The sequence below is a fragment of the Heterodontus francisci genome, chromosome 11 (assembly GCF_036365525.1).
Source record: "Heterodontus francisci isolate sHetFra1 chromosome 11, sHetFra1.hap1, whole genome shotgun sequence".
Lineage (NCBI taxonomy): Eukaryota > Metazoa > Chordata > Chondrichthyes > Heterodontiformes > Heterodontidae > Heterodontus > Heterodontus francisci.
The window spans coordinates 95354596-95371882 of record NC_090381.1 but is presented as its reverse complement, the minus strand read 5'-3'; the positions used below and the strand labels follow the sequence as shown (position 1 = coordinate 95371882).

The window sequence follows — 17287 nt, the reverse complement described above, 5'->3', positions numbered from 1 at the left end:
TCGGCCCTCCAAGCCTGCGCCGATAATAGACAACAGGAAAGTGTGTTTTTTTTAAAATTAGTGTAATTTAGATTGTAGTGGGTAGTGTTTGGAGTAGAACAAGGCCCCAAGTGTAATTAGTATTTTTTAAAGGGAGTAACTAATTAATCTAAAGGTAAGTCATGGCAGAAGAGCTCGCACCCGTGATATGCTCCTCCTGTGTTATGTGGGATATCAGGGACACTTCCAGTGCCCCTGATGACCATGTGTGCAGGAAGCGTATCAGCTGCAGCTACTGGCTACCCGCATTACTGAGCTGGAGCTGCGGGTGAATTCACTGTGGAGCATCCGCGATGCTGAGAACGTCGTGGACAGCATGTTTAGCGAGGTGGTCACACTGCAGGTAATGGCTGCAAAGGCAGAAAAGGGATGGGTGACCACCAGGCAGAGTAGTAGCCGCAGGCAGGTAGTTCAGGAGTCCCCTCTCAAACAGATAAACCGCTTTGGATGCTGTTGGGGGGTGGGGGTGGGGAATGGCCTCCCAGGGGAAAGCAGCAACAGCCAAGTTTGTGGCTCTGCGGATGGCTCTGCTGCACAGCAAGGGAGGAAAAGGAATGGAAGAACTATAGTGAGAGGGGATTCTATCGTAAGGGGTACAGATAGGCGTTTCTGTGGCCACAAATGTGACTCCAGGATGGTATGTTGCCTCCCTGGTGCTAGGGTCAAGGATGTCACGGAGCGGCTGCAGGATATTCTGAAGGGGGAGAGTGAACAGTCAGAGGTCGTGGTACACATTGGTATCAACGACGTAGGTAAAAAGAGGGATGAGGTCCTGAAACAAGAATTTAGGGAGCTAGGTAGCAGATTAAAAAGCAGGGCCTCAAAGGTTGTAATCTCTGGATTACTCCTGGTGCCACGTGCTAGTGAGTATCGGAATAGGAGGATAGAGCAGATGAATGTGTGGCTGAAGAGGTGGTGCAGGAGGGAGGGCTTTAGTTTCCTGAATCACTGGGTCTGTTTCTGGCAAAGATGGGACCTGTACAGGTTGGACGGGTTGCATCTGAACTGGAACGGGACCAACATCCTTGCTGGGAGGTTTGCTAGGGCTGTTGGGGGGGGTGGGGGGTGGAGTTTAAACTAATTTGGCAGGGGAATGGGATACAGAGTGGAGGTACAATAGGGGGTGATGCTCAGTCAAATATAGAAGAGAAACTGAGTCAGTCTGGAAGGCAGAGCAAATATAGACCTGTTGAGGCACAAGTGAATAATGCAAGGCTGGATTGCATCTATTTTAACGCAAGGAGTCTTACTAGTAAGACAGGTGAATTGATGGTGTTGATTAACACATGGGATTATGATATTGTTGCTATCACAGAGACATGGTTGAGGGAGGAGCAGGACTGGCAGCTCAGGGTATAGTATCTTCAGGCGTGACAGGGGAGGGGATAAAAGAGGAGGTGGCATTGCACTGTTGATCAAGGAGTCAATTACTGCAGTAAGGAGGGTTGATATCTTAGAAGGTTCTTCAAATGAGGCCGTATGGGTAGAACTTAAAAGTAAAAAGGGGGCAATCACTTGGCTGGGAGTGTACTACAGGCCTCCAAACAGTCAGGGAGAGATAGAGGAGCAGATATGTAGGCAAATCTCAGAGTTGTAAAAATAATCGGGTAATAATAGTGGGGGATTTCAACTTCCCTAATATCAACTGGGAAAGTCTTAGTGTAAAAGGCTTAAAGGGGACGGAATTCTTAAAATGCATACAGAAGAACTTTTTGAGCCAGTACGTAGAAAGGCCTCCAAGAGAGGGGGTGGTACTGGACCTAATCCTAGGGAATGAAGCTGGACAAGTGGTAGAAGTGTCAGTGGGGGAGCATTTCGGGGATAGTGACCATAACTCGCTAAGATTTAAGGTAGTTATGGAAAAGGACAAAGACGGGCCGGAAATAAAAGTACTGAATTGGGGGAAGGCCGATTTCAATATGATAAAACAGGATCTGGCCAAAGTGGACTGGGAGCAGCTACTTGTAGGAAAGTCTACATCAGACCAGTGGGAGTCCTTCAAAGAGGAAATAGTGAGGGTTCAGGGCCAACATGTACCTGTCAAGGTGAAGGGTAGGACCAACAAGTCCAGGGAACCCTGGATGTCAGAGGATATAGAGGATTGGATCAGCTATAAAAAGGAGGCTTATGAGCAGATTCAGAGCGCTGAAAACAGCGGAGGCACTAGAGTATAGAAAGTGTAGTGGGGTACTAAAAAAAGTAATTAGGAGAACGAAGAAGGGACATGAAAAAACACTGGCGGGCAAGATAAAGGAAAATCTTAAGGTGTTTTAAAAGTATATTAAGGGCAAGAGGATAACCAGGGAAAGAGTAGGGCCCATTAGGGACCAAAGTGGCAATCTCTGTGTGGAGCCGGAGGACATAGGTGAGGTTTTAAATGATTGCTTTGTATCTGTGTTCATTATGGAGAAGGGCGATGTAGGTGTAGAGATCAGGGAGGGGGATTGTGATATACTTGAACATATTAACATTGAAAGGGAGGAGGTATTAGCTGTTTTAGCAGGCCTAAAAGTGGATAAGTCCCCAAGCCCAGATGAGATGTATCCCAGGCTGTTATGTGAGGCAAGGGAGGAGATAGCAGGGGCTCTGACACAAATTTTCAGATGCTTTCTGGCCACAGGAGAGGTACCAGTGGACTGGAGGACTGCGAATGTGGTGCATTATTCAATAAGGGTAGCAGGGATAAACCAACTAATTACAGGCCGGTGAGTCAACATCAGTGGTTGGGAAAATATTGGAAAAAGTTCTGAGGGACAGGATTAATCTCCATTTGGAGAGGTAGGGGTTAATCAGGGATAGGCAGCATGACTTTGTCAAGGGGAGATCGTGTCTAACTTGATTGAATTTTTCAAGGCGGTGACTAGATGTGTAGATGAGGGTAAAGCAGTTGATGTAGTCTACATGGACTTCAGTAAGGCTTTTGATAAGGTCACGCATGGGAGATTGGTTAAGAAGGTAAGAGCCCATGAGATCCAGGGCAATTTGGCCAAGTGGATCCAAAATTGGCTTGGTGGCAGGAGGCAGAAGGTGATGTCGAGGGTTGTTACTGCAAGTGGAAGCCTGTGACCAGTGGTGTACCGCAGGGATCGGTGCTGGGACCCTTGCTGTTTGTAGTGTGCATTAATGGTTTAGACGTGAATATAGGAGGCGTGATAAGTAAGTTCGCACATGACACCAAAATTGGTGGTGTCGTAAATAGTGAGGAGGAAAGCCTTAGATTACAGGATGATATAGATGGGCGGAGCAGTGGCAAATGGAATTTAATCCTGAGAAGTGTGAGGTGATGCATTTTGGGAGGACTAACAAGGCAAGGAAATATACAATGGATGGTAGCACCCTAGGAAGTACAGAGGGACCTTGGTGTCCTTGTTCATAGATTACTGAAGGCAGCAACATGGGTAAGGAAGGTGGTTAGGAAGGCATATGGGATATTTGCCTTTATCAGCCGAGGCATAGAATATAAGAGCAGGGCGGTTATGATGGAGCTGTATAAAACACTGGAGTACTGTGTACAGTTCTGATCACCACACTATAGGAAGGATGTGATTGCACTGGAGAGGGTGCAGAGGAGATTCACCAGGATGTTGCCTGGGCTGGAGCATTTCAGCTATGAAGAGAGACTGAAAAGGCTGGGATTGTTTTCCTTCGAGCAGAGAAGGCTGAGGGGGGGGACATGATTGAGGTATACAAAATTATGAGGGGCATTGATAGCTTAGATAGGAAGAAACTTTTTCCCTTAGCGGAGGTGTCAATAACCAGGGGGCATAGATTTATGGTAAAGGGCAGGAGGTTTAGAGGGGATTTGAGGATAGTTGGAATCTGGAACGCACTGCCTGAAGAGGTGGTAGAAGCAGGAACCCTCAACATTTAATAAGTATTTAGATGAGCACTTGAAACGCCATAGCATACAAGGCTACGGGCATAGTGCTGGAAATGGGATTATAATAGTTAGGTGCTTGATGGCTGGCACAGACACGATGGGCCAAAGGGCCTGTTTCTGTGTTGCATAACTCTATGACTATGACTCTATGACTCATTTTATACTTCTGAAGACAGTTACCAGGACCTCCTGGATTTGTAACTGTTGATCAGATTCAAAAATAACTGGTTGTTTTACACTTAACTGAACACCGTTTGTGTTTCTTCAAACGTTGTTTGACTCTTTCATCAACCTTCACAGCCAACTGATGAAACTTGCAATATTTGTATCAAGTTACACCTGGGATACGATAGTGACTGGCTTAAGTTTTTGTTAAACTGCTTATGATTCGTAACTCAATTAAAGGAAATGACGTGCATAGAATTTACAGCATAGAAACAGGCCATTCAGTCCAACTGGTCCATGCTGGTATTTATCTTCCGCAAGAACCTCCTCCCACCCTACTTTATCTAACCCTATCTGCATATGTGTACAGTTTTGATCTCCATACTTAAGGAAGGATATACTTGCCACAGAGCTGATGCAACGACTGTTCACTTGATTGATTCCTGCCTCTGCTTTCTGGAGTTTAGAAGAATGAGAGATCCTCTCACTGAGACATATAAGATTTTGAGACAGCTTGACAGGGTAGATGCTGACAGGCTGTTTCTCCTGGCTGGAGAGCCTAGAATTAAGGGGCATAATCTCAGGATAAGGGATTGGCATTTAGGACTGAGATGAGGAGAAATTACTCAAAGGGTTGTGAATCTTTGGAATTCTGTACCCCAGAGGGTTGTGGATGTTCAGTTGCTGAGTATATTCAAGGCTGAGATCAATAGGTGTTTGGATACTGAGGAAATCGAGGTGTATGGGGATTGGATAAGAAAGTGCAGTTGAGGTAGAAGATCAGCCCTGAACCTATTGAATGAAAAGGCAGGCTTGAGGGGCCATATGACTTACTCATGCTCCTATTTCTTATGTTATATCCTTCTATTCCTTTCTCCCTCATGTGGTAACATTCCCTTAAAATCATTTATGCTGTTTGCCTCAGTTACTCCCACATGGTAGCAAGTTCCACATTTTAACCACTGTCTAGGTAAACAAGGTTCACCTTTATTGGATTTATTCGTCACCATCATATTTATGGACCTAAGTTTTGGACTCCTTCACAAATAGAAACATCTTCTCTACATCTACCTAACAAACCTCTTCATAATATTAAGTCATCCCTCAGTGTTCTCTTTTCCAGAGATTCTGTATTTCCTGATAACTATAACCTATCAATTCCGGTACCATCCTTTTATAAATATATTTTGCAGCTTCTCCATTGCCTCTATCTGTTTTGTAATATGGAGATCTAGCTAAAGGAAGATTGGTACGGTTACTGAGTTAGGAATCCTCAATTAATGGTCAAAGACGAGAGGTTGTGAAGCAGAGATATTTCGGGAGGGAATTCGAGAATTTGACAAAATTGTGAGATCAAAATTATCTTGTAATTTATTGCCACGAATCATTTGTTTTGTATGTTGCTCTTATGGGTGTGAAACTTCTCTGTGGTAGCATGGAACACACAACAGCTGTAGGTTGGGGAAATAGTTACTACTTGGCTCAAAAAATGTCTACCTTTTCTTATTGCTGTGATCCATAAGGAATTGTCTGGACTTTATTCATGTAATTTTGCAGGAAGAAATGTGGAGACTTTTTGAACAGTGAGGATTGATAAAACAATTCTGAATTGGTTATCAGAGCAGAGTTTAAACTTTGTGCACCTGGGCACCACTGTACAAAGCCAGCTTTGAGATCAAATTCCACTTCAGATTAGAGAAAATACAATGATCAGAATTGCCACCTGTTTACTGCTCATATTGGGATGGTTATTTTGGCAGTGATCCCACCTTTTGGTAGCACTTTCAATTTCCTTTTGAATTGAGCAGCAGTGCATTCGCACACTGAGATTGAAATACAAATGATAAACTTGACTAATATAAAGTAGCCTGCTGCTTTTTTTTTACATTTTTGTGAACTGTAGAACACATTTGAAGTAGGAATTAATACAATACCTCTTATGTTAGGTTAATTATTAGTCACAAATTTCTTGTATATAATTCAATATATGAAACTTGAGGTGTATAGAGCTGTAATGATTCATTGTTTGTGTTAATAATGCACTTAAAGATGATTTGAAAAGAATCTGATGTTTGAAAACTACATAGAATGTTAGAAATTTGTCTTGAAGTGATAGTAGCAAGTGTGGCCTAAATGTAAAATAAAAGCAAAATACTGCGGATGCTGGAAATCTGAAATGAAAACAAGAAATGCTGGAACCACTCAGCAGGTCTGGCAGCATCTGTGGAAAGAGAAGCAGAGTTAACGTTTCGGGTCAGCGACTCTTCAATCGAACCAGTTCCGATGAAGGGTCGCTGACCCGAAACGTTAACTCTGCTTCTCTTTCCACAGATGCTGCCAGACCTGCTGAGTGGTTCCAGCATTTCTTGTTTTTATTATGGCCTAAATGTAAGTTGGACTCCAGGCAACTTTTTTCTGAACACATTTTTAAAATTAATATCTCTAAGATTACCTTGCCGTATTTTGTATGCCTTCAGAAGGAGATAAGAACCCAGAAGATACAGATGTCAGAATATTCCTGAAAGTGACTGAGGACACAGAGCTACAAAGATGGAGCCCTTAACCCTGATTTTGTAAAGCCCTGCTGGCTTCATCTGTCACGTGCCACATTTTGCAATGTGTGATTCCAAGGGACAAAATGAGGTCATTCTATAGCGAAGCATGAGCACCCCATATTCCGTAACTTTGAATGAGGCTCTGCACCCCGAGTTCCCTTCACCCCTATAAAAAACACACGACTGCACAATGTGCCTGGACTGTTTTGGGAGAATTCAATGAGCAAGATTGCTATTATAGTTTGTTGCTGTTGAAGTGTATGTTTTTGCCTGGTGCCTTTGACTATTTCTCCTTTGAACATACGAATTAGGAGCAGGAGTAGGCCACTCGGCTCCTCAAGCCTGCACCGCCATTCGATAAGATCATGCCAGAACTGATTCCTCCACATTTCTACCTACCCCCGATAATCTTTCACCCCCTTGCTTATCAAGAATCTATCTACCTCTGCCTTAAAAAATATTCAAAGACTCTGCTTTCACTGCCTTTTGAGGAAGAGAATTCCAAAGACTCACGACCCTTTGAGAGAAATAATTTCTCCTTATCTCTGTCTTAACTAACACATCAACTATCTCACTAGCCACTTCTTTTAAGACCCGAGCATGAAGTCCATCAGGAGCCGGGGACTGCAGCTCCAACAATTTGTTCAGTACCACTTCCCTGGTGATTGTAATTTTCTTGAATTCTTCCCTCCCTTCCATTTCCTGACTTACAGCTAATTCTGGGATGTTACTTGTATCCTCAATAGTGAAGACTGATGCAAAATACCTGTTCAATTCATCTGCCACCCTCCATTATTAATTCTCCAGACTCACTTTCTGTTGGACCAACGTTCACTTTGTTAACTTTTCTTTTCTAAATATCTATAGAAACTCCTACTATCTGTTTTTATATTTCTAGCTAGCTTTCTCTCGTACTCTAATTTTACCTTCCTTTTCAATCTTTTACTCATTCTTTGTTGTTTTATATATTCTGTCCAATCTTCTGTCCCGCCTCCCATTTTTGCGCAATTATTTGCTTTTTCTTTAAGTTTGATACTGTCTTTAACTGTTTTAGTTAACCACGGATGGTGGGTCCCACCCTTGGAATTTTTCTTTCTCGTTGAAACGTATCTATTCTGTGTACTCTGAAATATTCCCTAAAATGTTTGCCACTGCATCTCTATTGACCTATCCCTTAACCTAATTTGCCAGTTCACTTTAGCTAGTTCTGCTTTCTTCTTCTTCTTTGGCTTCCTTGTCTCGAGAGACAATGGGTAAGCGCCTGAAGGTGGTCAGCGGTTTGTGGAGCTGCGCCTGGAGTGGCTATAAAGGCTAATTCTAGAGTGACAGACTCTTCCACAGGTGCTGCAGATAAAGTTGGTTGTCGAGGCTGTTACACAGTTGGCTCTGCCCTTGCACTTCTGTCTTTTTTCCTGCCAACTGCCACGCTTCGACTCGCCACGCTTTAGCCCCGCCTTTATGGCTGCCCGCCAGCTCTGGCGATTGCTGGCAACTGACTCCCATGACTTGATCAACGTCACAGAACTTCATGTCGCGTTTGCAAATGTCTTTAAAGCGGAGACATGGATGGCCAGTGGGTCTGATACCAGTGACGAGCTCGCTATACAATGTGTCTTTGGGGATCCTGCCATCTTCCATGCGGCTCACATGGCCAAGCCATCTCAAGCGCCGCTGGCTCAGTAGGGTGTATATGCTGGGGATGTTGCCCACCTCGAGGACTTCTGCATTGGAGATACGGTCCTGCCACCTGATGCCAAGGATTCTCTGGAGGCAGCGAAGATGGAATGAATTGAGACGTTGCTCTTGGCTGACATACATTGTCCAGGCCTCGCTGCCGTAGAGCAAGGTACTGAGGACACAGGCGTGATACACTCGGACTTTTGTGTTCCGTGTCAGTGCGCCATTTTCCCACACTCTCTTGGCCAGCCTGGACATAGCAGTGGAAGCCTTTCCCATGCACTTGTTGATTTCTGCATCGAGAGACAGGTTACTGGTGATAGTTGAACCTCGGTAGGTGAATTCTTGAACCACTTCCAGAGCGTGGTCGCCGATATTGATGGATGGAGCATTTCTGACGTCCTGTCCCATGATGTTCGTTTTCTTGAGGCTGATGGTTAGGCCAAATTCATTGCAGGCAGCCGCAAACCTGTCGATGAGTCTCTGCAGACACTCTTCAGTGTGAGATGTTAATGCAACATCGTCAGCAAAGAGGAGTTCCCTGTTGAGGACTTTCCGTACTTTGTTCTTCGCTCTTTAGATGGGCAAGGTTGAACAACCTGCCCCCTGATCTTGTGTGGAGGAAAATTCCTTCTTCTGAAGACTTAAATGCATGTGAGAGCAACAGGGAGAAGAAGATCCCAAACAGTGTAGGTGCGAGAACACAGCCCTGTTTCACGCCATTCAGGATAGGAAAGGGGTCTGATGAGGCGCCGCTATGCTGAATTGTGCCCTTCGTATTGTCATGGAATGAGGTGATGATACTTAGTAGCTTTGGTGGACATCCAGTCTTTTCTGGTAGTCTGAAGAGACCACGTCTGCTGACGAGGTCAAAGGCTTTGGTGAGATCAATGAAAGCAACGTAGAGGGGCATCTGTTGTTCACGGCATTTCTCCTGTAGCTTGCGAAGGGAGAACAGCATGTCAATGGTGGATCTCTCTGCTCGAAAGCCACACTGTGCCTCAGGGTAGACATGCTCAGCCAGCTTCTGGAGCCTGTTTAAAGCAACTCGAGCGAAGACTTTCCCCACTATGCTGAGCTGGGAGATTCCATGGTAGTTGTTGCTGTCACCGTGTTCACCCTTGTTATAGAGGGTGATGATATTGGCATTGCGCATGTCCTGTGGTACTGCTCCGTCGTCCCAGCACAGGCAAAGCAAGTTCGTACAGTGCTGAAAGTATAGCAGGCTTGGCACTCTTGATGATTTCAGGGGCAATGCCGTCCTTCCCAGGGGCTTTTCCACTGGCTAGAGAATCAATGGCTTCACTGAGTTCCGATTTTGTTGGCTGTACATCCAGCTCATCCATTACTGACTATGCAGAACCTCTTTCCTTGTCCTGCCTTTGCCGTTGGTACCAACATGGACCACGACGACTGGATCCTCCCCCTCCCACTGTAAGTTCCTCTCCAAGCCTGAGCAGGTGTCCCGAACCCTGGCACCTGGGAGGCAACAAAGCCGTCTGGACTCTCGCTCTTTGCTGCAGAGAAGTGTCAATCCCTCTAACTATGCTGTCCCCTACTACCACTACATTTCTTTTTTCTCTCTCCGCTTGAATGGCTTCCTGTACCATGGTGCCATGGTCAGGTTTCTCATCCACCCTGCAGCCCCCACTCTCATCCAAACAAGCTGAAGGAACCTCAAACCTGTTGGATAATCACAAAGGCTGAGGCTCCTGCACTCCTGACCTCTGGGTCCTCTTACCTGCCTCAGCTGCAGCTGCACGCTCCTGTCCCTGACCGCAGACCAAATCAGAAAACTCTATCCTAAGGGCTGTGACTGCCTCCTGGTACAGAATGTCTAGGTAACTTTCCCCCTCCCTAATCTGTCATAGTGTCTGCAGCTCGGCCTCCAGTTCAATGACTCTGAGCCGAAGCTCTTTTGAGTTGCAAACACTGTACACGTGTTTGTCCTGGATCAGACTGGCATCCAGGATCTCCCACATTCTGCAGCCATGACACGCCACCTGTCCTGCCATCCTTAATGTGTTTCAATTAACCGCTTAATTGGTTTATTTATTTTATTTTCCTTTTTTTATATATTTTATTAAGCTTACCACTAGTTCCTTTACTATTTTAAATGTTACGATTAGAGTAGACGTTAACCACTTACCAAACACTCAACAAACAGGTAGCTTCTTCCCAAACCAATCACCTACCTGCTTGCCTGTGATGTCACACTTGGTTTTCTTGAACAAGCTTATTCCACTGAACAGACGATAGGATACAGGATAGCCTCTCCCCGCTCTTCTCGATGAAGCCTCTCTCGCTCTCCCTGCTCTTCTCGATGAAGCCTCTCCCGCTCTCCCCGCTCTTCTCGATGAAGCCTCTCCCGCTCTCCCCGCTCTTCTCGATGAAGCCTCTCCCGCTCTCCCCGCTCTTCTCGATGAAGCCTCTCCCGCTCTCCCCGCTCTTCTCGATGAAGCCTCTCCCGCTCTTCTCGATGAAGCCTCTCCCCGCTCTTCTCGATGAAGCCTCTCCCGCTCTCCCCGCTCTTCTCGATGAAGCCTCTCCCGCTCTCCCCGCTCTTCTCGATGAAGCCTCTCCCGCTCTCCCCGCTCTTCTCGATGAAGCCTCTCCCGCTCTCCCCGCTCTTCTCGATGAAGCCTCTCCCGCTCTCCCCGCTCTTCTCGATGAAGCCTCTCCCGCTCTCCCCGCTCTTCTCGATGAAGCCTCTCCCCGCTCTTCTCGATGAAGCCTCTCCCCGCTCTTCTCGATGAAGCCTCTCCCCGCTCTTCTCGATGAAGCCTCTCCCGCTCTTCTCGATGAAGCCTCTCCCGCTCTTCTCGATGAAGCCTCTCCCGCTCTTCTCGATGAAGCCTCTCCCGCTCTTCTCGATGAAGCCTCTCCCGCTCTTCTCGATGAAGCCTCTCCCGCTCTTCTCGATGAAGCCTCTCCCGCTCTTCTCGATGAAGCCTCTCCCGCTCGCCCCGCTCTTTTCGATGAAGCCTCTCCCGCTCGCCCCGCTCTTTTCGATGAAGCCTCTCCCGCTCGCCCCGCTCTTTTCGATGAAGCCTCTCCCGCTCGCCCCGCTCTTTTCGATGAAGCCTCTCCCGCTCGCCCCGCTCTTTTCGATGAAGCCTCTCCCGCTCGCCCCGCTCTTCTCGATGAAGCCTCTCCCGCTCGCCCCGCTCTTCTCGATGAAGCCTCTCCCGCTCGCCCCGCTCTTCTCGATGAAGCCTCTCCCGCTCTCCCCGCTCTTCTCGATGAAGCCTCTCCCGCTCTCCCCGCTCTTCTCGATGAAGCCTCTCCCGCTCTCCCCGCTCTTCTCGATGAAGCCTCTCCCGCTCTCCCCGCTCTTCTCGATGAAGCCTCTCCCGCTCTCCCCGCTCTTCTCGATGAAGCCTCTCCCGCTCTCCCCGCTCTTCTCGATGAAGCCTCTCCCGCTCTCCCCGCTCTTCTCGATGAAGCCTCTCCCGCTCTCCCCGCTCTTCTCGATGAAGCCTCTCCCGCTCTCCCCGCTCTTCTCGATGAAGCCTCTCCCGCTCTCCCCGCTCTTCTCGATGAAGCCTCTCCCGCTCTCCCCGCTCTTCTCGATGAAGCCTCTCCCGCTCTCCCCGCTCTTCTCGATGAAGCCTCTCCCGCTCTCCCCGCTCTTCTCGATGAAGCCTCTCCCCGCTCTTCTCGATGAAGCCTCTCCCGCTCTTCTCGATGAAGCCTCTCCCGCTCTTCTCGATGAAGCCTCTCCCGCTCTTCTCGATGAAGCCTCTCCCGCTCTTCTCGATGAAGCCTCTCCCGCTCGCCCCGCTCTTTTCGATGAAGCCTCTCCCGCTCGCCCCGCTCTTTTCGATGAAGCCTCTCCCGCTCGCCCCGCTCTTTTCGATGAAGCCTCTCCCGCTCGCCCCGCTCTTTTCGATGAAGCCTCTCCCGCTCTCCCCGCTCTTTTCGATGAAGCCTCTCCCGCTCGCCCCGCTCTTTTCGATGAAGCCTCTCCCGCTCGCCCCGCTCTTTTCGATGAAGCCTCTCCCGCTCGCCCCGCTCTTCTCGATGAAGCCTCTCCCGCTCGCCCCGCTCTTCTCGATGAAGCCTCTCCCGCTCGCCCCGCTCTTCTCGATGAAGCCTCTCCCGCTCTCCCCGCTCTTCTCGATGAAGCCTCTCCCGCTCTCCCCGCTCTTTTCGATGAAGCCTCTCCCGCTCGCCCCGCTCTTTTCGATGAAGCCTCTCCCGCTCGCCCCGCTCTTCTCGATGAAGCCTCTCCCGCTCGCCCCGCTCTTTTCGATGAAGCCTCTCCCGCTCGCCCCGCTCTTTTCGATGAAGCCTCTCCCACTCGCCCCGCTCTTTTCAATGAACATGTTATGGTACTTTGACATCCTTCTATCTTTCTACCTTTTTGTTGAAGCCCCAGATTTGCAAAACTACATTTTCTTAGTTTTGTCAGGTACAAGTCAGACCTAACCTGTTTTGTGGGAAGACTGTTCCCATAGTACTGCATGAATTGAATGAGGAGGACGTGCAGATTCAAAGATGCCTTGGGAGGTAAATTCACTGCTAATACTACCCAAGGATCCATGTTTGCAGACCACCACAGTCCTACCTGGATATGATTAGAGGAAACCCTTTTCACTGCAGAGGCGATGACTAATCTGTTATCTGACTTACTGATAGCCTCAACAACTGGGATGTTTCTTCCTACTATAGCCTTAAGCTTCTATGCAACGCAATCCTTGCAGACCACTTCATGAGATATTACATAGAATTACATAGAATATACAGCATGAAGACTTCTCGGCCCAACCAATCCATGCTGCATTTATGCTACACTCGAGTCTCCTCCCATCCCTTCGCCCTCATATGCTTATTTGGCCTCACCTTAAATGCCTCTAAACTATTCACCTCAGCCACTCCCTATGATCGTGAGTTCCACATTCTTATCAATCTCTGGGTAAAGAAGTTTTTTCTGAATTCCCTATTTGATTTCTTGGTGGCTGTCTTATCTGATGGCCTTCAGTTTTACTCATCCCGTAAGTGGAAACACTCCTTATGTGTCTATCAAAACCTTTCATAATTTTAAAGACTTCTATTAGGCCATCCCTCCGCCTTCTCTTTTTCAAGAGACTGAGGCTGTTCATTTTTTCCTGCTACTGGAACTGTGAGATTATGCCTATCATCCTTATAAATCTTGCTTGCATCCTCTCCAGAGTAGCTTTTTTGTTTATAATATGGCGACCAGAATAGTACACACTAATCCAAGTGTGGTCTAACCAAGCTTGATACAAGTTTAGCATAACTTCTCTACTTTTCAGTTCTATTCCCCTAGAAATAAACCCGAGTGCTTGGTTTGCTTTTTTATGGGCTTATTGGCCTGCATCGCAACGTTCAGTGATTTGTGTATTTGTACTGTCAAATTCCTTTGCTCCTACACCCCATTTAGATTCTTATTTTCCAAATAATACGCGACCTCCTTATTTTTGTTACCAAAATGTAAAACCTGGATTTATCCATGTTGAAATTCACTTGCCAATCATATGCCCATTCTGCAAGTTTATTAATGTTGTCTTGTAATTTGTTGCAATCCACCTCAGAATTGACGATTTCCTCCCCCCCCCCCGCCACCAAAAAAAATTTGGTGTCATCCGCAAATTTAGAAATTGTGTTTTTTGATTCCAAAGTCTAAATTGTTAACCATAAATTGTGAACAACAGAGGCCCCAGCACTGATCCTTGTGGAGCCTTACTTCCCATCTGCTTTTACTCTGATTAGCTACCCTTTGCCCTTGCTTTCTGCTTTACAGTCAGCTAGCTGTCCATTCTGCTACTTGTCCCCTAACTCCACAAGCTCTGACCTTATTCATTATGTGGTAATGAATCTTAGTCTATTATGTGGTACGTTATCAAAGACCTTTTGGAAATTGGAAATCTAGATGTATTCCATCCCTTGTATACATTCTGTTAGCTTTCCAAAGAGGATTGTTGAGAAAGACTATAAACAAAATTTCCCTTTGGAAATTTGTTAACTATTTCTGTTTTCTGTTTTAGGATGGATTCCATTATTTTTCTACTACTGATATTAAGCTGACTGGTCTGTAGTCCCCTAGAAGTGTTCTATCTCTCTTTTTAAATATAGTTATGATAACAGTTTTCTAGCACTACACCGTCTAACAAATTGTTATATATGTGTATTAGTGCTTCTGCTACCTCTTCCCTAGATTCTTTTAAAATGCATGAATACAATCTGTCTGGAACAGGAGTTTTATTCTGAGTTTGATTAGTTTATTAAATATTTATCCTCTATTTTGAATGTGGTTACATCACTCATCTTCTGATCTTGTGTCCACTGTTCTGTCTCCCTGGTAAATACTGAAGCAAAATAATTATTTAATATTTCTGACATCGCTAAATCGCTATCGGGGGTCGATTAACTCAGTTGGCTCGACAGCTAGAGTGTGATGCAGAAAGATGCCAATAGCGCGAGTTCAATCCCCGTACCGGCTGTGCTAGTTCATGGGGGGCCTGCCTCTTCACCTTGCCCGCGTTTGCAGAGTGGTGACCCTCAAGCTATACATTGCCAACTGTCGGTCTCTCTCTCTAATGGAGAGAGAGGCCTGTGGTCTTCTGGGACTATGGCTAGAACAACAACAAAAAAATCATTTGGTAGTACAGAACTTGAGTATTGCTGAAAACCGAGACATCTTGTCGCAGCTTTTCGTCTTGCACTCATCAGGACAAATCGTAAGAATACCAATGTAAAGGAAGCAATAAATATATGCTATGTGAGAAGAGAGTGCTGATTGGTTGGCAAGTGGATTCTAATTGGTAGAGGCATTGCCAGAGTCCACTTGCCAACCAATCAGCACTTTCTTCTCATATAATATAAATTTGTTGCTTTCCTTACATTGGTATTCTTGCTTCAACAAAATGTATCTGTTTTCAAAAAAAAAAATCACTGTTGTTGCCTGTTATTTTATCCTGATGATCTCTCAATGGCCCTATTCTCATCATGACTTCCCTTTTTTAAATGTATATGCCAGTAGACTATTCTATTTTGTTTTATTCTCCTTGATAATTGAATTTCATTGTTCCTCTTTGACCTTTTTTTTTGAGTTCACACCAAGTCTTTTCATATTTTCCCTTGTCATGCTCTCCCTTGCTGTCCGTGCACTTAGTGTATGTTTCTTTCCTTACCCTCAATTTTTCCCTTGTGTCTGTTTTCATCCATGGTGAATCATTAGTGTTTAGTTTATTTTTGTTTTTTTAGCAGAATGTATTTTTACTGGACTCTGTTGAACACCATTTTAAACATTTCTCATTGCTGATCTATTTGCGTACCTATACTGTTGTCCATTTTATTTTCCCAAGTTCTATTTTCAGCCTCGCAAAGTCAATTTTTCTCCAATCTATTACCCTGGTCTTTATCATGCTCGGCCTTCTCAATTATTATCCTGTATCATATTATGTTATGGTCACTGTTGCCTAGATGTTACCCTCCTTATCTGCTTTGGTTCATTCACTATTACTAGATACAGATATCTGACACATAAACCAGTCTGTACGAAGCAAGTGACTGATGCTGTGTTTCTCAAAAGAAATACTTAGATATCAGGCAATGGATATTACCTCCATTTTAAGAGTTGAATGATGCGCTGGTTCAGCAGGCATACAGGCTATCTGTTTACACAGAAATAGGGACATAAAGAGATACAGCAACAATTTTGTGCCATTGCTGCCTTCAAGTTCTTGAGTGTCATTGACTGCATTTGTGAAGCCAATGCTACTCGACAGTCAACCTGTTGGGTCTACATCAGGGGTTGCCAACACTTCGATTGTGAGCTACTGGTAGCTGGCGATGACCTTTGAGTAGCTCACATAAAGCTCCTGATAACGCAATCCGATTGCCTACGTCATCCTGCCAGCATTAATCTGCAGATGCGCATTCTGACGTCGCCGTATGCACTGACGTCACCACGGGACGAGCAAGTGGAGGTGGTGGCTCGTGATATTTTTCCTTTATCAGAAGTTGCTCTCACTTAAGAAAAGGTTGGTGACCCCTGAAGTACATCAGTTGTAAAGGCTTTCCAACATCCATTATGGAGGATACATAATTGATACAAAGGTTGGTGGAGTTGTGGATACCGAGGAGGGCTATTGTCGTCTGCAAAGGGACTTGGATAGGTTGCAGTGCTGGGCTGAAAAGTGGCAGATGGAGTTTAACCCTGAAAAGTGTGAGGTCGTCCATTTTGGAAGGACAAACACGAATGCAAAATACTGGGTTAACGGTAGGGTTCTTGGGCATGTGGAGGAGCAGAGAGACCTTGGGGTCTATGTGCATAGATCGTTGAAAGTTGCAACTCAAGTGGATAGGGCTGTGAAGAAGGCATATGGGGTGTTAGCGTTCATTAGCAGAGGGATTGAATTTAAGAGCCGTGAGGTGATGATGCAGCTGTACAGGACCTTGGTAAGGCCTCATTTGGAGTACTGTGTGCAGTTCTGGTCGCCTCATTTTAGGAAGGATGTGGAAGCCTTGGAGAGGGTGCAGAGGAGATTTACCAGGATGTTGCCTGGAATGGAGAATAAGTCTTACGAGGAAAGGCTGAACATTCTAGGCCTCTTCTCATTAGAACGGAGAAGGATGAGGGGTGACATGATAGAGGTTTATAAGATGATCAGGGGAATAGATAGGGTAGACAGTCAGAAACTTTTTCCCCGGGTGGAGCAAAGCGTTACGAGGGGTCATAAATTTAAGGTGAAGGGTGGGAGATATAAGGGGGATGTCAGGGGAAGGTTCTTTACCCAGAGAGTGGTCGGGGCATGGAATGCCTTGCCTGGGGAAGTTGTTGAGTCAGAAACTTTAGGGACTTTCAAACGGCTTTTAGATAGGTATATGGATAAAGGAGAATGATGGGGTATAGATTAAATTGTCCTTGACAGAGGACAAAGGATCGGCACAACATCGTGGGCCGAAGGGCCTGTTCTGTGCTGTATTTTTCTATGTTCTATAA

General features: G+C 45.9%; 1 protein-coding gene across 5 annotated transcripts in view; it reads left to right on the top strand.

The window, feature by feature from the left end:
- The window catches only part of LOC137375400 (transcription factor Dp-2-like), a 223856-nt gene that overhangs the window by 24117 nt on the left and 182452 nt on the right, over positions 1 to 17287 (top strand). The gene's annotated exons all lie outside the window — the stretch shown is intronic.